At 43.5% G+C, this 23,203-nt stretch overlaps 1 long non-coding RNA gene across 1 annotated transcript; it reads left to right on the forward strand.

The window, feature by feature from the left end:
• Window positions 1-14,724: 14,724 nt before the first annotated feature.
• On the forward strand, window positions 14,725-22,726 carry LOC106016022 (uncharacterized). Its single transcript, XR_001188422.5, has 3 exons — window positions 14,725-14,923; window positions 19,617-19,659; window positions 21,117-22,726. It is a non-coding gene; the product is annotated as an uncharacterized lncRNA (long non-coding RNA).
• The last annotated feature ends 477 nt before the right edge of the window (window positions 22,727-23,203 follow it).

Raw genomic sequence — 23,203 nt, forward strand, 5'->3', positions numbered from 1 at the left:
TATTTTACCTAGGAAGGGATTCTAACTAATCCCAAGGTAAAACTGGAACCTGTTAGAGTACTGCATAGGCTACTTTGCCCAGGTGAATAGGAACTCCTTTACAGAACAGATCAGGAAAAATGATACCAATGATTACACATTTCCTCCAAATATCACATTCTCCTATGGCTCTGCTTAGGAAAATGTTCAAAGGATCCTATTAATATTTTGATTGGGAAGGAGCAAGGCTGTCTATACAAATTACGTGTTATGAATCATGCTGAATTAATTTTTAAGAATAAAAAATAACAATGCTGGCCAAGCTGTTGGGAAGACAGAAATCAAAGAAACAAGACAGACTTGGGTAAGCCCTTCTGCATGCTTTCACATAAGAAAATTCACCTGGGATATCCACTGATACTGATCTGTTCAATATCAGTCCTACAATTATCCCTTCTAGTGCTTTTCTTCCACAAAAGGCAACTTCACCAAATGGCAACTTAGCTTTGCTGTGGGTTCTTTCCTGCTTGAGGGGACAGATCCGGTTTTTGTACTGCACAGCACATCTTATCAGCACACTTCATCACAATGTCTTGAAGCATGTTAGACCATTGTGTTACTAGTCTGTGTTACTGAAGCACAAATAGCACATGGAATACATTACATGTGGTAATCAATATAAGGCAGATAATGATGTGTAGTGCATTATTACTTGAAAGTAAGCAGCCTCTATAAAAACAATAGTGATAGAAACAACATTGCTTCTTAGTACTTGGTTTTCTTTACAGGATCTATGTTTCTGTTTTATATGGTATGCGAATACTCACTCCATTACTGTCTATCTACTGGAAGCTGTGTCTTAAAGCTAAGTAATAAAACCACTTCTGCTCAGAATTAGCCAAATCTGTTCATAACAGATTACCATCAATAGCTTTTATAGAGGTGATTATCAGTTCCAATTGTCTGCCAAGTGGCATTAGGTTTAGTGTTTCCATCCGCCTAGTCATTAAGCACATGTCAAGCTCAAAGTAACTGGTAATTTCTGCAATTAAGGCCACCATTATTGTTTCCTTTACTTAAACAGGGAGTCCAAATTACATGGTTAAATATAACCACCAGTTGTTCCCCCACACACTTAGGGTCTGTGTTGCAGAATGGTGTTAATCCTATGAGAATAAGAGTATGATAACTGAAGATTGCGTTTGCTACTGTGAGTGCAAGTCTTAAAAGATTGCATTTTCTTGAAGGCATCTAATTTGAGGAAAGTCACAGACATCATTCAAAGGGATCTCCTAGAATCTTAAGAACAAATAAGTTTAAAACTTCTGTTTAAATGTATGTGTATGCTCAAGAAATTGGTCGAGCAGTTGTGTGCAGTGAGGTCAAAACCTTTTTTCTAGGTGTTGATATGAGGAACTTAGTTTCTTACTTGAAAAAAAAAAAAAAGGAGAAAAATGAAAAAGATTCATGAATATGGTCACTGGGGAACAAGCAAAACTGAGGAAAAGCATTACAGGACATTGATGAACAGGAATAAGAGACAAAAGCTGCCTGAGAATTCCCTGATCAGTTCATACAGGACCTGGTCCAAAATCCATTCCCAGCCTGTAGAAGGATTTCCTGCTGACTCTTTCAGTAACCTGGATTTTATTTCCACTCCTTTATTCTTACGTTTCTGAGTGTTGATGGTAAATGAAACCTATCACTAGAAAGGCATTAATTTGACATAGGCCAGTTCCCTTGACACATTGTACTGTGAGTGAGGATGAGTGATGAGAACAGGATAACTGATATTCCATTTACCACTGGCTACTATTAATTAAGATGAATATTAATAATTGCAGATGACAATTTACTTCAGGGACCAATAACTGTTTAATAATTTCTCTTTCGCTTCTTTAAGTATGTGAGTCTAATACAAGAAACAATCGCATGGCACTAAGAGCCAAGTGTTAGCTGTGCAAAGCCACTGAGACTCCCAAAGGAAAGCTGGTAAATTGTTTCTATTTAACAGTGGTGCCCTTCTCTTCATAAAGCAGGACTAGGGAGGAAGGTCGTATCACTCCCTCGCTGCAACCTTTTTTGCTTGTTGGTTTAAGACCAGCTGTAATGTTATTTAAATGTTGGTTTCTGGATTTGATTGAATGTGCCTTTATTGAGAGAAGCAGTGCTCTCATATGAATGTGACAGTTTTTGCTGTGTTTTTTTTTTTTTTTCCTTCTTCTTTTCTCCAAAGGAAAACAAACCTATTCAAATCACTTAAAGAAATGTGTAAAAGCTACAGTGAATTTAATTTAATCTGAGTGTGTGTTTAATCACCTTTAAGGCACTTAAGGGATTTTGTTGATTCATGTATTTAGTAACAGGGGTTCTTTTAGATCCTGCTTCATGAATGTATGGCCCCTTCAAATTAAGAGTAATGTTTTGTGTCTATTCTCTCTTTTGGCCAAATCTAGTAATTCCTGTAATTGGCAGTGCAGTATATGTAAACTGCTGAGGGCCCCATGCCCTGCAGAGCAAAGAAACCACCAGGTAGATAAAAATGGGACCTAGTGAAAAGACGAGGTGATGTGTTTTCACTTGGCTGGAGCAGAGCCTTTAAGGATGAGTGGTTTATTCTCATTAGCCCCTGCCAATTTAGCCTGTGCACCCTGCTTTCCTTCCCTCCTGAAGCACCACTTTCCCTAAGAAGTACTTTTCTCTCCTTTCTTGTGGTGTTACAGAGCTATAAATACAGGTAATGCTGTGTTTGATTGGATAGAGTTTTCACTGTGGACACATTTTTGAAGGACATAGACAATGTTTTTATCCAAACATAGACGATGTTATTTACTTCTCCCAGACATAAATGTATACACTTCAGCTTCCGATTTAAAAGGGGGAGAAAGCCACCAGCATTATCAAGACATATAGGAGGCTATCACGCTCCACCTGAAGTGTACAGAAAAAAGGAGAAAAATGGAAAACTAGATTTATTCCCCACCATAACAATGATGTCTTGATTAATAGTTATAGCTCAGCTCTGAAAAATCCTACATGTCAAAGCATTTGAGAACGTGGAGAACCAAAGCATGCGTTTGAATAGTCCCAGTGACCCTGTTTGGGGTAAACATGAGGACCTCATTAAAGTGCTTGTGCTCCACCTGAGGTTCATGGTGTGAAGCTGCTCCCACTAGAGTTCTTCCAGTGACTTCTGCAGGAATTGGCCGAACTGCCTTTGAGGATGGATGAATTCCAGTCCCCTCAGTTAGGTATCTTTCTTCAGAGCCAAGAGTTTGTCTGATGTATTAAGATGAGGTATCAGTCACAGTAAGAAGAAACTCTATGACCAAGAGTACCTCCATGGCAAACCTTTACTGAGAGACTGTAGAGGAAATACTTCCCTCCTTCTCGCCACATGATGTAATTTCTTCCTTAAAGCAGTGTCATATCTCTTTATCCCGGGGCTAAATATTGATAAGGCCGCTCTGTCAAGCAGAGTCATGTTAGTGAAGTGAAGTGGGAGGGGGTGCGGGAGCTTGGCCCAGTCCCCTGACAAACTGCAGACATAGCAGGCCACTCAGGCACTTGTTACAAGCACATAAACACTTGCTGTTTCAAGATATGGGAGAAGGGCAGCAGCTAAAAACAAGCTAAATCAGAGGGTCTGTGAGACTCTGCTATTTATCAACTCCTAATTAACTGTTAATTTGCTGGTCTTTAGGTTCAAGCACAGCCCTAATTCATCACAGGCAGCAATGACAATGTCAGAGCTGGGGGGAGGTACTCTGCACAGCACTTTAGCTCTCTTTTCATTAACAAAAAAACATTATGTGAAGCAATTCATATTGCTGTCCGCGGCAGAGATAAGACTGCGTGTAAAACAGAGGAATATTTCAGCAGTCCCAGCAGCCTGGGACTGAAATGTGTGTGAGCTGGCTGCCGGCCTCCTGCTGCCACCCGCGGGACTGCTGCTGCTCCCCGGGTGGTGGCTTCTGCTCCCCGGGGCCTGCTCAGGGACAGCTTCCATAGCCCGTGCTGTGAGGTCTCCCAGAGATTTTAAACTGCAGTTTCTGGTTGTACCCGGAATTAGTAACTGAAGTAGTCTGTAAGAACTGCTATAAAATATTTGGCCCTAGCAATGTAATGTGATTTTTGTGATTTTTTTTTTTATTATTATACTTTGCGCATGCATTGAAAGTGCTAGGGTCAATGTTTTAGGGCTTTATTTTAAGTGTGTTTTGACTGCAGCTTTTGGGTACGTGCCTACGATCTCATCACATCATCTTTAACAAACTCTCTCTCCAACAATTTAAGGCCGCCCTTTTCTTTCCAGAAATATTCCTTCTGTGATGCAATATAATCTGGTATGTCTCTGTAGCAGGGCTCTATCTGTTGCTACCTGCCCCTTGCAGTGCTCAGTGTGGTGAACGTCTCTGTTCAGCCGATGGTTCAGGACATGCCCAATGGCAATCATGGCCCCAGTGCTGCAGCAGAACCCATAGGATCTGTCCCGTGGATTGACCGAGTGCTGGGCGTTCAGCACGTGCGTAAGCACAAGTCTGCAAGTGCTGGTGGCAGGAAGCAGAGTTTATGTGGTATCTGTAACGTTTGTGGCACTCTGTAAGCAGTTCTTTATAGAAATGCATGTTTGTTTTTTGTTATCAGGCTGTATGTGTATTCCCCGTGTATTCCTCATTTCTCCCCAGTGATGTGATCTACACTACTGTGCCCGCAAACCTGCCACCATACACGTTGCTGAAATGATTATTTTCACTCTTGTTAGCAAAATAGCTTACAAGTAGCAACAGCAGAAGGAAAAGATTTTACCCAGAGAGGCTAAGACGAGGAAGACTTATTAACACAGAGGCCTCATAGAGAGCTTGTGACATTTACGCACTTTGTGCCACTTCATATCCCCTCGTTATAACACCTAGTTAACGTTTTCCCTTTATGGTCTTCCAGGCATAGAGCACCTTATTAACATCAAGCCTGCAGCTCTCCCAGCCAGGGCTGGCTGCTGTCTGCTGAAATGAGCCCTCCCTTCCAGGGGAAAATGGTTTGGGGGGTGCCTTGAACGAAGTTAAGGGGCAAGTTGCACTAGTTAGAGTGCTTTTTGTGCTCTGATAACAGAAAATGCTTCATTGTTTACACTGTAGTTTGGCAGGATGCTCAAGTATTTACTGCGATCTTGGGAGCAGGGGTGCTGCTTGGCAAAGCTGGCTGCTTTATTAGCACTTGAAAATTACCTACTGCACAACAGTAGCTTTTCACTGTGATTTCAATAAACTCATCTGCATCGAGGTGACCTGCAAATCCAACACCTCCCTTTTTTTCCTCTAGAGGCTCTTGGATTCGGGAAGAGTGGTTCTGAGTCCAAATTGGGTAGCTCGTGCTCATGTTTGCAGTTGGACTGGTTTAGCTCAGGCACAAATGACCCCATCTAAAAGGATGCTGCTTCTGGACCTAGCAAGTCAAAGGCAAAATGGTTTGTTTCATTGTAGGGTTGATGGGCCTAATTCGGAAGGAAGGAGAGTCAGAGGTGTTGATTCACAAATGCAGATTAGGATGATTTTGTGATTTATTGAATCACCTAGAGTTGTCCACCTCATCTCTTGCATGGATGGATTGCATGGCAAGGAGCCCAGAGGTGCTGAGATGTTTTAGCATTCTGTGTACAGGTTGTTATTGGTAATGTGCTGCACCAATTAGTGTGATAAAATATAATTATTACATTTAGACTTCTGTTCAATTATTGTTTTTCATGTCGTGTTGTTTTCCTAGATAGGGTAACTTCTTAGGCCTACTGGACTGCATTTGCTTTGTGGCCAGAAGTGCAAATTGCATTTCATAAAAGCAGTTGCATTCAGGAACCACAGATGGGTCTGAAGTCTGCACAGCACTGCTGCAAGGCCTCAGCAATTCTCTGCGGTGCACCAGCACTCAGTGTGCTGCTGACCAGTCCTGAGCTCCGTGAAAGATGAGGTGGCACTGGCAAAGCACAGAGATCTTGTTGTTTCATTGCACACAAAATTAGGGGTAATAGATGGGCACGGGCTGTCGCGCTGTGACGGAGAGAAAAAAGAATCTGTCCTCTTGGGTATTGTTTCCATATGGTGGTGTCAGTGAGCCCAGCCACGTTACTAACAAACTACACTGTGCTAAGGGATGGACCGAGTTACTAAGAAAAAATAGGAGGGCAGTGTTGGCCTATTTTTGTGATAGCATTAGACATACTCTGTCTGAGCCCCATTGCAGCTCTGTCTCTAAACCTTGGCATGGGCAGTCAGAATGATTGGGATGAACTGCCCCGCTTCCCAGAGAGGGAGTTTGCATTTTCAGCACACAGCTTGTTGTATTCAGAGAAGTATGCAGGTGTTTTGTGCTCTCCTGAAAGACGAAGGGCTTTGCACCTTCACAGGAAGGAAAAACATTGCCCTTGGGAAACCTATGTCCTGCAGCAAGTTGTCAATGGGCTGTGAAGGTGAATACTCGTTCCCCGAGCCTGCAGGCTGCTCTCTGCCACTGCTGGGTGCTGTGGTGTTTCACGCTAACAGAGTCAATGAGGCTTAGCATTTGGGGACCAAAGTGAAAAAAGATGTGTATTCACTTCCCCCACTCACCACTACCACTATTGCTTTTTATTTTTTTTTCCCCCCTCAGTAAAATACATGTGCAGGCTGTTTTTGGACTCCAGAATACTGGATACACCTGTGTAAAATGACTTCTTGGTGGTCCCTGAGTGAGCAGCACATGCAGGTGCTGTTGCGTGCCACCCTTGCTGGTGGCCTGGAAGAGCAGCAATGTTTTTCTGTGCTTGTGGGCACTGTAGGAGGTCCCTTGACAGTGTTTTACCAAGGAACTGTGGAGTATGGGTGTTTCTCCAGACCTCACTGTAAGCCAGCTCATGGCTATGGTAATAGAGGGGTTGGGGGCAAATGGAGAGATGATTTATTTCTTGTCTTTTCCTCGCCCAAACCCGGAGTGAGAAGAATCAGGTAAGTTCACATTTGCACTTTATTATTGCCATGCATTGGCATTCTGGGTGAATTATGGTTTGTGTCTTTGTTTTTAATTAAAGTTTAAAGTGGAGACACATTTGTTTGCACTCACAATTACATCATTTATTACTCATTAATTACCTAAGTTTGGGGATATGGAATTATCTCATAGTCATTAATTGTGCTTTCCAAATAATCTTTAGTTAAAATGTAGGATGACAACTGCTCTTTAGGAGTGGAAGTTATTAAAAAAAAAAAAAAAAGTAAAGAAAAAAAGTATCTTTAAATGACTGCAAAATCCCACAGTATTCCATTATGAAAAGGAAAAATAACCTACATTCTTTGTGTTCTTATGCACTTGTGCCTTCTTTTCCCAGCCTACATTTCATTAGGGTGCCAAGCAGACAGTGAATTGCCAGAGGAATATAAAATGCAGCTATGTCCAAATAAGCCTCTAATTCATTTTGATGACAGCTTCTGTCCTTGCAATGGGTGCAGCCCACTTAACGCAGCTGTTGACAGCCAACTATTATGAGAAGTGTGGAGACAACATAACTTCTGTATCTTCTCAAGTTCAATGAGATAAATCCTCCATTCTCCCTCTTCCCTCCCAGACTTGATGTACATACAAATACCCTTCCCTGAAATAAATATTTGCATGGTGGCAAAAAGTTAATGAATTCCTAGCTAATGAGCTCTAACCAAAATGGTTTTTCTGTACAGTAGTGCCTCAACTATGTGCATGTAACCTGAGGAGTACTCACTTCTGAAGTATGTACAAACGGGAATTTTTCTTCCCCTGTGCTCTCCTGAGTCTTGTATCTCTGTGATTTATGTCAGAGGATGTGAAAGCCAAACCTCAAATAGATGAGATTGATGTGATTGATACATTCTTTGTTGTCTTGATTTCAATAATCAGAGATGGAGGCTGGCCCACCACGCCTCCGCTGGGACTTTGGGTGCCACCACAGTGCTGAGTGCAGTGTTACTGCCGTAACTGGAGCATGTTCTGGTGCTGAGTGCCCATGTAAAGTGCTGGCCTGTGGCAGGGACTGGCGAAAGATGTTGCTTCCCATGGCAGGGTCCCCTGAGTCCCCCAGCTGTCTGCAGCTCCCTGGGTGATCAGCGCAGGACCCTGTCCTGCCTGCCCCCTGCTCTGTCTGTGGCAAGCAACATGCTGTTTGTGAGGCTCTTCTATAGGAGAGATGAAATAATAAAATTAGATAAATAATTTGATTTTTAAAGAAGCTATGTCACTTAAATGAACAATATAAAAAAAGACCCTTTAAAAGCAATTAAACTTTTGTGCTGAAAAATTACACATCCTCAAATTTGCCTGATTACGTTGACTGATACTTTGTTTTCTCTGTACATCTCTAGATCTTCTTTACACTGACACTTAAATACATCAGAATGATTTAAGACCTACTTCATCACGACATTATCCCTTCCCTTTGACCAGAGCTGGAGCCTTCGCTGCTAATTCATTCGTCTGCTGCAGGAGAGGAAGGGTCCCCTTAAGCTTCCTTATCTTTCCTTTCAAGTTGTCCTGAGACTAATCTGGACTTCCCAAAGGCCCTCTCTGTAAATATGTACTCTATCTGGCTCTGTGATGTACATGGGTTGTGAGTTCCTGGATGCTGTAATTAGCAGGCTCAATTAAGGGTGACTTGGAGGTGCTCAGCATCTTACAGGATTGATCACTGAGGTTGGGAACAGAAAGGTGGCTTCTCCTAAAACACAAAATGTCTGTTTCCTTTCGCAGCGGGTAAATTCAGGCATTTTCATCTGTATTTGGATCACGGTGTTCTTTCATCTCTGAGAGACACGAGGTATGCTTACTCCATGACCTAAGCTGGATTGCTGCTTTTTCCCTCTTCCTTTTCATGCCTGATTTCTTTCTCTGTCAAGGTCAGAAGTCTTTGCTTTCTCTCTCAGGCTATATTCTGTATTGCAGGCAGGTAAGAAGGTCACTGTGATTTGATCTCTTTTGATTACGCTGGAATTTGAGCCAGTGCGTGAGCACCTGGGAAGCAGCATGTGCTAAACCCAGGCAAGGTCTGTGCCCTCAGCTTGCAACAACTGTGGGGCAAATGTGGGTACATTTGGAGCAGGGGCAGGCACTGTGTTTATTTGCTGGCTTTATTTTCTAGGAGGAGGATACACTTCAGTAGCTCTGGTTAGTCCTTGTCACGCTTTTCCCAGTGTGTAGGGCACAGGGTCCTTGGCCTGGGTGTCCCCACGGCAGCTCTGTGGCTGTGTCAGGGTTGATCTGGGCTAGAGGAGATGAAGATCTGCACTCACGGGTGGCCAACAGCTGTCCCAAGGGGATGGCAGCTGCAGAACACCCAAGTCCAATGAGCAGAGCATCACCCAACACCATTTTTTCTTCCTCCTATTTCTGTAGCCTTTTGAAAAGAAGATAGGGCATGTTGTATTGAAGAACTGCCTCGAACTAAGATACTACAGACAAATCTTGCTTGCTTTGGAGGAAGGCGTTTTGACCAATACTAGATCTGAGGCTGGTGAACTGCCTCCGTGGACTACACAAAGTCCCAATCAGAGAGGGAGAGAGCTTTTATTTTAATTGTCTACTTACAACCTCCCCCCAGCTCAAGAAAGTCCTTTTAAATCTATACCTCTTGTTGATCTGGAATAACTGGAGGAGAAAACAAATTTCTCATCTGCTCTCTCCCCAGATCTTCAAACCTCTGTGTGAAGATACCATACTGCACACCACGCATCTGCAAAGCCCTTCTTCCACCTGTGCACTGTGACCGCTGCGAGCCTGGGACTCTGCTGCACTGCTCCGAACGGGAATGCAGGCATCGTGTCTGCATATGTGAAGGGTCCTTAAAAACTATTGTTAGTAGGATCAGATTAGCAGTAATTTAATTTTAATGGGAGTGTTTACGCTGAAACATCTACAAGTACAAAGAGCTACAAATCATATCTGCCTTTAATTAATTCTCTTGATAAATCAGCTTCTCAGACTGCACCAAATTACCTTAATGAGGAAAAATTCTTGTTTATATCAACAACGTTTAGCCAAATGTGGGATGTTTATAGCAATAATTCAACAGTGTCCTTCAAGGAGCACAAACAACCATGATGGATGTTCAGGTTGTGCCGCTTTTTCTGTTCTCTTCCCTCCCATCAAATTAATAATATGTTTGGTTTAAAAATAAATGGAGATGTTTTGGGTAAGCAGTAGTATTGCTGAAGGGGAAATGGGCTAAATTATAGCACTAAATTATTTGCTTAGGTAGGCGAAGGTCCCACCCAGTTTGGAAAAGACCTTTTATAAATCAGACTCACCCTGAAGATTGGCTTTATTTTAGGGACACTTTGGTTAATTTTTTACTTTAGCAACAGACTAAACTTTAGGTAAAGCTTGGTCTGTCTGAGAAATTTCCTCTCTTCCAGCCCCACATGAGCAACCCATTCCCCGCAGCGTACACCTGCTGGCACCATGCAGCCAGGCTCCATCGCGCGACACGGCATCCCACAGCTGATTTTCAGTTTAGCTTTAACTTGATTTTCAGTACGTGCCACTGCCCTTCCCTCCATGCTGCCACTGCCCTTGCCAGCAGGGCTCAAAGCGTGTGCTGCAGGCACCGATACCTGCGAGGGCAGCAGTGGGCAGGGCAGCACCGCCAGGTGAGATGTGTACCGCTGACCGAGGCGTGTACCGTGCGACGGCAGCTTTGCTGGGGAAGTGCTGGTGTTTCTGGCTTATCTGTGTGCTGCATATATCAGGGCTATTGACTCAAGATGTAATATTTCTGATGTCCAGCGCAAAGTTTTGCCTGTTCATGGGCACAGATATTGCTGAACTCAACGACAGTTCAGGGTAGGCATGGTGGCAAAGGAGGAGAATGCTTATAAAAGAACATATGAATAAGGTGGTGTGGAAAATAGACTTATTCAGTGCCTGTTTTTTTGCAAGGAGAATGCCATCCTTCCTGACAGCGTAAGGCTGGGGCACCTCCACCTTTGTGGAGGTTTTTACTGCCTTGCTCAGTCTCTCATTTCTTCTTTAACTGCAGCAAGGAAGCTATACACGGGTCTGCTTGTGATTAGGGTTAAGAAAGACGTTTTCAGCAGACACTATTTTCTAATGGTTTTTGTGTTTTGTTCTCTGACTTTTTGAAATCAATCTTTCCAACATATTCACTGTTTGAAATCTCTCTCCTTTAACTTTTTTTCAGCTCATAATTTGTCAGCATGGTTTAGAAAGCATTCCCTGTATTTTTCTTTAATTGGAATTCATACATTTGGGGTTTATACAGAAGTCATGTACTATTTTTACATGGCTTGTTTAAGTTAGCATCCTGCTGAAAAGGCCTCATGAGTATTTGCCTATACTTATGAACTCAATATTTCCTTTCTGAAAATATTTTCCCATCATTCACTTTTAGAAGAGTTCTTGCCCATCATGGGGTATACCCCAACAGTTTCTGGAGAACGTCAGTATAAGGACGGCAATATGTATTTGATGAATTGTTTTTAAAAAACTCAATGGACACACCAAATAATATCTTTCATCCAGTCTTGTTCATCATATTGAATAACACCAATTGTCGTACTCACAATGAAAATGGGACTTTTTCAGGTCCCTTTTCCATATCAGTTTTACAGGGCCATTGATTTGGTTTGTCTTTGCAGGTATTTCTGCAGAGATTTGTAAAAAAAGTTATATTCATCCTAACGAACAATAAACGTTTCATAGCAAAGAGGTCACACAAAATAAACCTCAGAATCTTCTATAGTCTTGTTGCAATATTATAAATTGTAGCAGGAAAAAGTGTCCTTGTAAGAACAGCGCTCACCACCTATGAGAATTATCTTTTTCCTTTCTATTAGCTGTCCCTTTCACTTTCCAAAATAACTTAAGTCATTCCTGGGGAAAAAGGGGGGAGTTTTTTATTTAATAAATCAAAATTGAATATAAATAACACTTTGCAATTATGAGTGTTTAAATTCCAAATTTTTTAGGCTAATCACTTTCAGAGACAAACAAGAGATTGAATTTATATCGCCTGCAGTTGTTATTGGAAAGGTATGCCTAGAGATTGCTAAATGAAGTCAGTCCCAGTGCAATTATGATCACTCAAGCATGCTTTCAACGTATCGTGCCAAATTAGGTAGATTTGAGCAATTTGACTTCCTGTAACAAATCTCCAGGGCACTTTTGAGAAAGTACAGACTGTTTACAAACACTCTCAGGTTTCATGAGTAACTCAGCGCAACAGCAGTCCTAGCAGCACACAAGCACACACCTGTCAAACTGTGACAGCATGGACTTCTCATGCTACATGTGCTGGAGAAAGACCTCACTCTCTTGGTTTTGTTATCCTTTATTTGCAATTTAAAAACTGAAAGGCCACCAAAGTTTTAATTACCTTGGACTCAGCCTTTTGAAAACCAAAATGCTACAATCTGTTAAATGTAAATATTGTCAGCTTTCTGTATTACATATTTTCTTTGAATTATTTTGTATTGCCAGAGTTGAACCTTTTTTCTCTCTCTAACACAAAAAAACAGAGATCGTGTATCTGGACTATATACAATGGAGGTGAAACAGTTTAGCTAATGCTTCTGAAGCACTGCTATTGCCCTGTTCCTGATCCAATATAGATGGTCGCTACTTCTGCAAGCACGATCCAGCAGATCATTTAGCTGACAGCAGAGGTCTCAAAACCAGCACAGACGATTTAAGTCATATATTTTCCACTGAAAACAGACCAAACTTCCTTAAGAAGTTAAAAGTGAATCTTGCAGAAAGTACTAAAGTTGCTCTTATGTCATGAGTACCAGATTTGCAGAGTACAGTTCTTCCTGAGGCAGGGATCAAGTTGCCGTAATGCAGTTAGTGAGCGGCACATTTTTTCCTGTTCAATGTACCATAATGACATTTGTTTCCAGCTGGGGGCTTTGGGCCCAGCTCCGTACCTGTGCCCAAGCCGCACTCACTCCAGCAGTAAGTGTTTGCGTGGTCAGGGCCTGCAGCCGTGGGCGCATAGGGTTACACTCTGTTCAATCGCTTTCCTGGGTCATGGCCAACATGCTCAGCACCTTGAAGGACTGAGCTCTAAAGAGATGTTAAAGTGCTTGCTCTTTCCCCAAGCATTGCCACTGAAAAAAAAAAAAAAAGTCTCTAATTAATGGAGCTGTACAGCCCAGCACTTCTGCAGCTCCTCCAGCACAGCCATGCCAAGCTCCTGCTGGTGCCTTGCTCATCCCTGGGTTGTGGTAAAAGCCCATAGGTGTTTGGTTTGTGTAAACAGAGTTAAAATGCACTGCTTTAAAAGCACTTCTTTTGGAGCAGGAGGGTGGGCGGGTGGGTAAGAGGGAAAAGAAGGAAAAGTTTTTAAGCCCTTCCAAAGTGCTGCAAACACATTCGTTCACATGGGTCCGTGGCGGGAGCAGAATGCAGTTAGACCTCAGTGATTTGCAATAGCTGCTTTTCTGCTGCTCGCTGAGAAATCAACTCAGTCCTGTGTGTAACATCACAGGCTGGAAGCAGCAGCACCATGCGATGTGATGGTGTTTTGCTGCAGCGCCAGCCCCAGCCATGCTGGGACCTTCTGCCCATGCACTGCACGTTTCATGATGTACGTGGAGAGAAAAAGGAGTTCCCACAACTACTCCACTGCAGAACTAGTTGTTCAGCAGCTTATAATACTCTCCCTTTTATAAAGAAGAATTAAAAGCTCACTGAAATGCTCTGGCAGCTGGGTTTTTTTCTTGGTTCTGTTTAACAGCTGGGATGGCTTGACCTGTTGCAGTAGGTGGAGTCTCCTTGCTGGCATTTCAGCATCTTGCTGCCTTGGTCTTACCGGATCAGTCCCTGCCTGCCTACAGCATTTGTTCATGTCACTGCACGCTGCCTTTGCTCTTCCTACTTCAGGGCAGACAGTCAGCTGCTTCTCAGGAAGATGTAAACTAAAGAGAGTAACTTTGGCCTTTGGTCTGGAGTCCTGCGTTACAGACGTGCAATGTGCTGAGGTGTTGATGTGGACACAAGATTGAGCACTTGGAGCTTCAGACATGCTCATGCCAAGTGTTTGCAGAGCAGAAATGTCTCAGGGAAGGTCTGCCCTTCCTTCGGGAGACCCTGAGCAAACCCCCGTCCTTAGGACTTGAAACTTTGCAGGACCGCACAAACTGCCCCAGCCTTTTCCACAGGCACTGAGGAGAAGAACGTGCAGGCGTGCTCCAAAGCCTTCAGCTTCTCTTCCCCTCCAGGCTCAAGGGATGCCTGGGGTCTTGTGGTCTCTGAGCAGAACACATTGCACAGTGAAGGGTCTGAGCAGAGCTCCTAGCCCAGGACCTGCCAAAGGAGCCACAGCCTGCTTTCCAGTCTGGTGCAGTGCTAATAGGATTAGAAAGATACACATTTTTTGAATTGTCTAGTTTAAAGTTTACTGTTGTGTTGGGTTGTTTTGGCCTGTGAAACTGTAACATAACCTCCCTCGCTCCTGTAGCTCATCCAAACAGCACACAGCATCTTCATCTCTGCCATGGGCATCTGGGTTTTTGTCAAGCTGCTGCATTAATTAAAGTTGGTCCTGCCTAACAAGCATGTGGGCCTGAGCAAGCTGTGCTAAAGGCTTGGCACATCCGAATTTATTGACCAATTAAAAATCCCCTGCAGCTAATTAAGCTCCCTCAGCTTTTGGGTATTGGTGTGTTTGCCATACAGCAGAGCATGTGCTGGCTGGGGTCAGGAAGGGCTGGTTTTCCACCACCAACACCACCACCACCACCACCGTGGGCTGCCCTGGTGGGTGCTGGTGGGACCATGCGAGGCATGCCCTGTGCCACCAGCTGAGCTGCGTGCCAGAGGGTGGGCAGCACGCTGCTCATTGTGGTTTGAGCCCTGCAGCAAATGGGCAACAAGGAGCAAACTTTATAGGCTGTCTGAAACATAAGCAGTTGCTGCACTGTGAAAAACAGGGGTAAGTAAACATGAGAGAAAGTGACCACATAGCACAAGGGCTGCATCCATGGGATTTTTCATGTCTGCAATTATTCATTCCCCAGCAAACAATGCCAGAGCAGGCTGGCAACACTGTCTGGTTCCTGTTTAAAGTGCAAAAAACACTTTATTGTTTATATTTCTACTTGTTTGTGTTCATGATTTTCTTCATTACAATGAAGAAGATCTAAGAGTGTGTTATGAAAAGGTACTAATTGTGTAGAGCATAAACTAGATACCTGAATGTTTTGCAAGGAAATTTTTGCGTAGTAGGTTGGAGTTTTTGCATCTACTGTATAAACATTTAATTTGCAGTGTCATTGCTCACTTGCACTGTTTGTTCCTGTGATATGAAACATTGCATTTCAGCAACAATGTAGTAAGTTTTCTGCAGGAGCTGGTAATGCATCATCCAAAAGCACTTCTTCCCCCCAGCCTTTGCCAGCTATACCTTGTTTATCTTTTACTTGTAATAACAGTGATAGAGCAGAGAAACTATTAGTTGTATATTAGTTGAAACAAGTGATCCCTAACTTTTCTGGTTTGGTTTTGTTTTAGTAGTTGTCATTGCAAATTTTATTTTATCTTCTTATGCTTATGCTATCATGTCTACCTAATTTTAAGAACACTAGGTAAGAAGCATTTGGAAATAAATATGTAGTATTTTTTTGAAAGTCAGCTGGATGTATGTCTTCATGTTTAACTCTCAGCAGACCCAGCTGTGGGAGTTTTAAACACAATTGCAACTGAGGATTAGTCTTGCCACTCAGTATTTTAAATGTAGTTTCCTTCATTGGAGGCTCTTATTTAAGCCAGTGCTGGCCCAGATGCGTGCTGAAATGCCAGGTACTGCTCCTTGTGCCCTGGTTCTGTTTCTTCCAGATGTCCAAACTGAGGGAGATGCTTCTTTCAGGATAGGCATCCTGGCAGGCTCTGCACCAGGTTAGACTTTTAAAGTGCAGCCAGATATTAAAACGTGAACGTGTGCTCAGGCTGTTTTACCGTCCCAAATTGTGTGGAAGTTCATGTTTACAGCTGGAGCATGAAACATGCCTGCAGTGTGCACCGGGCTGGGTGATGACCCCAGCACAACTGTGGGGCTGCTTCCAGCCTTGCCCCTCACTACTGCAGCATCTTGTCTCTCTCTGGGGCTCCTAAACTCCAGCTCAAGTTTAGCACACTCTCTATGGTAAATAAGCACTAACAGATAACATCTAGAGTTTTTTCCAACTTTGAACTTTTTTCCAAGAAATGCAAAGGTCAAGTGGAGTGAAATTGTTTTTAAAAGCAAACAGGCCAACAAGGAAAAGAATTAATTGCAGGTTTGAAAGAACGGCATTGGAAAGGAGCAAAATGAGTTTGTAGCTTGAAATCTTTTTTCAAGTGATTTATGTTCATCATATTTCTGCTTGTAAACAGAGATTAGAGAATAAACTTAATAAATCTCCCACTAAGGCACAGAGAGGCACATGTGCATTGCTAATGTTTTAAAGGTTCCAGTAAAAGCTCTAGATTTCACTAACAAGCAGACACATTTTTTGCAATGAAAGCTGAGGAGAAAATACTTTCCTGTGAATTAATGAGCTAATTTTTGGATTACACTCACAGCTGTTACTACACGGGCTGGCTTTGGTCATTGTAATACATTCTGATAGTCCCCCTAGTAACAAGTAAAGCAGCCTCCCAAGCTATGAGCAGTTCAAAGCTTTTGATTACACACAGGTCCTTGAAGCTTCCAGTCAACCACTTGCTGTTATGCATGCTCTCCGTCTGAGAGAGCATCCACATGACAGAAGCTTGCAAGAAGGCCTGCTTGAGCAATGCTTTCAAGATGTCAGTAATCAGCTAACAGCAGACATTAAGAGCAACTATTACAGCCCTTGCCATCCAGGTTGGGGGATTTCTGTGTTCCTTCAGGAATGATCAAACTTAATCTCAGTAATACAGAGCACAGGCTCTCCAAAAGAGATCCAGGCTTGTCATGTGTCACACTGTTTTCTCAAGCCAAAAATAAATATATATATGTTTTTTCCTTCAACTTCTACGTTTCATCTGCTGAAGGATTTGAAATATAACATGTGCATGGGCCAGCTCCATCGGTGAGCCTAACCTGGCTGCCTTATGCAGGCAAGGCTTTAAATGGGAATGGTCTCCAAGAGAGGCCTGAAACACTGACCCGCAGCTACACTCACTTCGTGAATGGTTAGGATTTGTCTTTCTGCTCCAAACTTTACTTCTACGAGCCCTCGGGTCCCCTTCATACCTTGTGCATTATACACTTTCCATTAACAGATGCCACATGTTAACAGCTTTAATAGAACTTATTAGGTTTAATGGGATGGCGGTAGGGAAGTAGCAAGCAGGATGATGGATAGTTGCAATTCATCCATTAAGAAAGCTTACTTTAAAAGTCTTTGTCGGTGTTTTACCTGTGTTTAAAGCATCTCTAAAGTGATCAATTAGCCAAGAACTTTTAAACAAAATTTAAAGCTCAGCGCTGACTTGCAGCCTAACAGAAAGTACAAAAGATAAATGACTTGTGTAGCGCCTCAGCATTTACACTAATGTATGTGGGGAGGGTAATTGCATCATTTTATAGGCTTTCATTTACATAAAAAGGAAATCAGTGCTTGACATGTAACAAAGTTATGTGAGAAATAACCACAGTTTGCCGTACTGTGCACTAATAAAATCTGTTTGTTTAAAAAGGTTTGCTCATGAGACAGCTGTTTGCACAAACTGATAGCATAAGCAAAGACAAATACTTTATGATGTGCTTTTTTTTCCTCATTCACTCCAAACACTGTGTATGCTGCAGTGCTTTTACAGTAAAATAGTCTTGGCTTATACTTTTCATAAACAGAATAAAAATGAAGTGGCTAGTAATCTACCTTGCAACCACACTTGTCCACGGTGAAATTATCAGAAAAAAAGATCTGACTGTGTTTGAATGTAAAGCACTGAGAATACTTTTGGAGCTGTACAACTGGTTATTAAATTGAACCCTTTCCTTGCATTTCAGATTTTAAAATGACTCTTTTCAAACATTTACCTGAGTTCTCATGGGTGTTTTGCTGAGGCATTGTCAGAGATGTCTAAACGTGCATTAGCTCAGCTGTGTGTTGCCTAGTGAGCTTGGATGTCACAAGCTGCTCTGCTTGTGGGCTGTAATGCAAGAGGAAAGAAACATTCCCACTACTGCCCTCCCTACGTTAGCACTGCTGTGCCCTGCTGCCACCAGACATGCTCTGTAAGGAAAATGAAGACAAATGTTTCAATGGTCCATGTTCATTTTTCCTAATTTTAGCTAAGTTGTCTTGGGGTAATGTTTGTATCTGTGCTTCCATGCCCTGTGTGCTGCTTGCACTTGGCAAGAGAAAAATCAGGCGTTAGTGAGAGGCAATGCCCGTGCCAACCTGAGCAAGGGGATTTGGCCACGTGGAGGAAATGGGACCTTTCGGCAGAGTATCACAAGTACAAATGGCCTTAGCTTGCATTTCACTCATCCAGCTCAGCATTCTCCTAAGGTTTTGGGGATGTTCAGGGTCAGGGTTTTGAACCGAGTCAATCCCAGTTCTGTGTTTTTAGTAAACCAACAGCAAAAGCATTGATGAATCCAAGTTTAAGACTCCTTTAAGCTTCCTCCTGGAAAATAATTTTTATCTATTATATTTCTGAAAGGTGCAATTGTTACTCAGGCTAAGAATGACTGTTATTTAAATCACAGAACATGAGTAAGAGTTTATTTATATCCAGTCTGTTCCTTAAATGGGAAACAATGCACTTGTGTTTGTTCTAATGCATTATTAATTTCAGTCTGCTGGATTTCTTTTCTTCTGGAGTATGAACCTATTGTCGAGAAACAGCCAAATTTTGTATATATTTAAATATATACACATTCCCAACGTTTGAAGTGATATGATTTGTGCTCTTTGCAATATATTTACCCAGAAAGTTTTGGATCCGGCAGAGCATCTGGTTCCCAGTGCATTCCTCATTTTTAAACTTGGTTTTGGTTTTGACATTGAAAGACCAAGTGACAGAAAGAAGGTCACATACTGAGTCCTGATTCAGCAGGAGGCTTGAACCATGCTCTTGCTGCCTGCATGCCTTTTGCTCAATATGCTGTCCAGGCTGGGACAGGTCACCAGCAGCAGTGAGTCGCACCACAGCAGGGAAGCATGCCAGCCAAAGGTGCCTTTTACAGTAGGAAGCAGGAATGACTGCTCTGTTCTGAGGTCTTCTGCATAACCCAGATCCTTGCCGGCCCAAGGTGGGATGTGGGCACAATGTTCATTTCCCCTTGTTCTATGAGAAGTGCAAAGATGCTGGTGGCTCCTGGCAGATGGGCAGCACAGGAACCCTGAATTGAACAGTGTAAGTGTGGTGGGTTTGTGACTTTCCTATGCAAAAAAAAAAAAAAAAAAAAAAAAAAAAAAAAAAAAAAAAAAAAAAAAAAAACGGCCATATATTAGTGGGTATAAAAAGCATTAGGTTCGTCAAGGGCTGTTACAGAGCAAATGTCGGTATGTGTGTCCCAGTGGGCATGGTGCAGGAGAGGGAAGGCTTGGTGCTGCCCACTGGCCTGGGCTGGAGCTGAAGTGCTGCCCATGTGGTTGTAAGAAAAAGTCCAAATGACTTAATCAAGTTAGTAATTGCCTTTCTATTTTCAGATTTAAAGGGGAGACAAGTGTGCTGGGACAGCTCTTCAGCTCTGTAAGTGCAGCTTCCATTCGTGTCAATGCCAAAGTACAAATTCAAGCAAGTTTCAGATCTGAGCATTTACTTTCTAGCTATGTTTAAGCTAGATATCTGTGACATAAAATCATACTACTTTCCCAAAGCAAGCCATCGCTTTTATGCCATATCTGCAAACAATTAGTCAAAAATGGTACTTATTTGAACTGTAATCGTCTTAATCTTCCTGTGCAAGAAAATTCCTAAACCTTGAGCCAATATTGTGACAGTTGGTTTATTATTTGATAACACAGGCATTCTGTATAACAACACTGCTCTGGATGTGGAGTGTCCTTTAATCAAGTGCAGGGCTGGAGACAGAAATCGTAGATGTGTTGGTCTCATAGGTGATAGAAAGCCATCAACACTGACTGGCTCTGCAGAAAGCATGTAGTCAATATGGAGTGGCTGTTCTCTTCTCTTCTCTGGAAACCCCTTAGGATGCCAATTGCATGTCTACATGTTCTCACTGAGGTCTGAGAACCAGACTTGCTCCATTTCTGCAAATCCTGAGCTTAGTGAACATGGAGATGGTGGGACCTGCACCTGGCTGTTTCAGATGGCACAGTTCTGTGCTGACATGGAAATTATTCATTTGCTCTTTACAAATCTGGAAATTCCCATTGACAAATTAAATTTTGGGGATCCATGGAGGTTCTGGGACATGCCTCCACAGACACATTCTCTCGTAATTGGCAGCTGGCTCACAGTATTTTATACTGATTCAGAAGCTGATATTCCGTACCACTCACAGCAATGTCTAAGAAAGTTCTCTGCTGAGATCCCTCATAAATTTCTATAACACATTTATGTTCCCAATCTGCATCTAATTTAGGTTTAATAAGCCATTTATACTATAGCATATTCACTAACACTCCATGATTATTAAAATCTGTGGGCGATTAACAAGTTCATGACTCGCAGTGCCCAGGCTGCTGGCCCACTGCTGGAAGGACTGCTGCTGAAGGCCCTAACCCAGGCCTGCCTGGTGGGGCCTGCTCGCACGGCCCCAGGCAGGGGGTTCCCCGTCTGACTTGGCCCAGAGCAGCCAATGCAACAGCCGAGCTCCAGTGAAACCACAGCAGGACTACCTCTTGGTTGTGGAGACTTGAGATTTCATCCCTCAAATTTCCTAATTTTTCAAGGCACGCCAGGCGCTGTCATGTAACCGAGGGGCAGCTTGGGGTGCCTGGTTCCCTCAGGAGGTGCAGAAGGGGCATTTTCCTCACCTGCACCCCAAACCCTAAAACTCCCTAATCCACTTGGAGGTGGCTGTGCAGAGGGGCTCCCGCCCAGCTCGCACCACATCACATTGCCTGTGCTCTTATTTTAACCAATCTACAACACAATAGACAAAACATGAGAAATATTAGACAAAATAACGGAGGGAAAAGTTAAATTTCTTGTCAAAATATCTGTTTTCGTTGTTTGTGCAGGCCTGACAACGTCTCCTAGCTTGCGGCATGAAAAATGGGGATTATTTCTCCCGGTGCTGGAGAGGGGACAGGGCCCATAAGTCGCTCAGAGCCGTCCGGACATGCCGAACTCTGCCCCGTGGCCCGATAACATCAGGGCAAAATACCTGCCAACAAGTCGGCAACAGGAAGCCGTCAGAGTGGGGAAGAAAGCACGATAGCGTCATCTCTCTCTGCTCGTAAAATAACAGCGCTTTTTTTTTACGTGACCCAGGTACTAAGTAGCAATGCACCAGCCAAGCTGTAAGAGAAGCCTTTGTTTAACAACTGGAAAAAGTGCTTAAATCACTCATAAAATATTACCCGCGTTTGACAAGTTTATCTAGCAGTACCGTTGAGATCCTCAGCAATGGTGTTTCTGCAGTCAAAAAGGAGCATTTTATACGAGGGTGGATGTGTAATTATTTAAAGCATTAATAGCAGTTCAGCAGGATACTCTTGTGCTGTCCGCACTGAAATTTAACTACTTCTGCACACTGAGCTGCTAGTACCTGGGAGGGCAGGTCGGAGCCAGGCACGATTTTAGGACGGTGTGGTGTAAAGGACCACATCTGAAGCTGAAAACAACCAGGAGAGGCAGGATGCTGGCAGTGCCGTTCTGGAGCAGGCTCCACATGTCCTGTGGGACCCGCAGCATTGGGTCCCAGCACAGCCCCACTGCCCTGCAGGGCTCGGTCAGGCAGCAGGGCTCAGGTCCCCAGCTGTGCTCTATTTGGGGTGACACACAAAATACAGGTCATGCTCTGCTGTGAATTACGGGTCAGAGCTGCACCCATAAAGGAGTGCAGCTTTATAAGCATGGTTTCACGTCAAGCCATAGGAACTGCTCTGATCAGCTGGAACTAAAGCCTGATGTCCCCTCCTGGGGCAGCAAGTGCCAATAATTCAGTGGGTCCATCGCAAGGAGCATGGATGAAGAACTGATACAAAAGAAATTCTTTTCATTATCAAATCTTTCTATTCCATTAGGATTTATTCAGGCATTCAACTTCCATTATTATCTATGGTTGCTGAAATTTCATTCTTGGATTTTTCGGTCAACTGTCCTGGTCACTGGCAGGAAGGCTATGATGAAGCACCTTTTATCCCATTGAGATTTTTTTTTTTTTTTTTTACCTCCTCACAAGCAGGAGGCTGCCCCAGGAAGTCCTGGGGCCAGGGACCAGGCAGGCAGGCAGTTAACAACAGGCGGCTTTCATTGCCGGGGCACGTCGTGGCGGCGCTGCCGGCTGCGGCCTGGCCCCAATTCATTACCCGCCATGAGCGCAGAGGTCAAACGCCCGAGCCCCCATGATGGGGCACCTTACGCAAAGTGCACGTCCTGGGAGGAGCCCCTGACAGCTTTGATTTTTCCCACACACAAACTGTTGGTACAAGATGTAATCTGGGAATGAAAGGGCTGTGGATGGGATGATTGGGGACAGCTGCTCCCCAGAGGCCTCCAGCAGCAGGGCCTGCACTAAATACCCTCCGCTTTCCATGGCCCCAGGACAGGAGAGGTGTCAGGCTACAACGAGGCACAGATGGAAGTGAACAGGATTAAGTAGTGCTGATTAAGTATAAGTATTTTTCAGTAGTGTAATGGCAGGGAAGGGAAGGGAAGGGAAGGGAAGGGAAGGGAAGGGAAGGGAAGGGAAGGGAAGGGAAGGGAAGGGAAGGGAAGGGAAGGGAAGGGAAGGGAAGGGAAGGGAAGGGAAGGGAAGGGAAGGGAAGGGAAGGGAAGGGAAGGGAAGGGAAGGGAGAGGTGGAGCTAAAAGAAGGTGGATGGGCCCTCACCAGTCCCTGGATGACCAGGCTGTGCCCGAGATGGTTGTCCTGTGTCTGTGGGTGCCTCCATGCTCAACAGCACTTGGCTTCAAAGAACATGAGTTCTGCAGCAAGGCTGCCCTGCCTCGATTGCTGCAATGAGGAGGAGAAGAAGACACAGCCCTTTGTACCCACTCAAGTTAGCAGCTGTGACTGCAGTGGGGTTTGGATCAGGATCATGCAGTGTAAGAGCTGCTCCAGTCTTTTACTAAAGCACAGTGGCCTTTTATTCCTTTCTTCTG

Source organism: Anas platyrhynchos, chromosome 13 (genome assembly GCF_047663525.1).
Source record: "Anas platyrhynchos isolate ZD024472 breed Pekin duck chromosome 13, IASCAAS_PekinDuck_T2T, whole genome shotgun sequence".
NCBI lineage: Eukaryota > Metazoa > Chordata > Aves > Anseriformes > Anatidae > Anas > Anas platyrhynchos.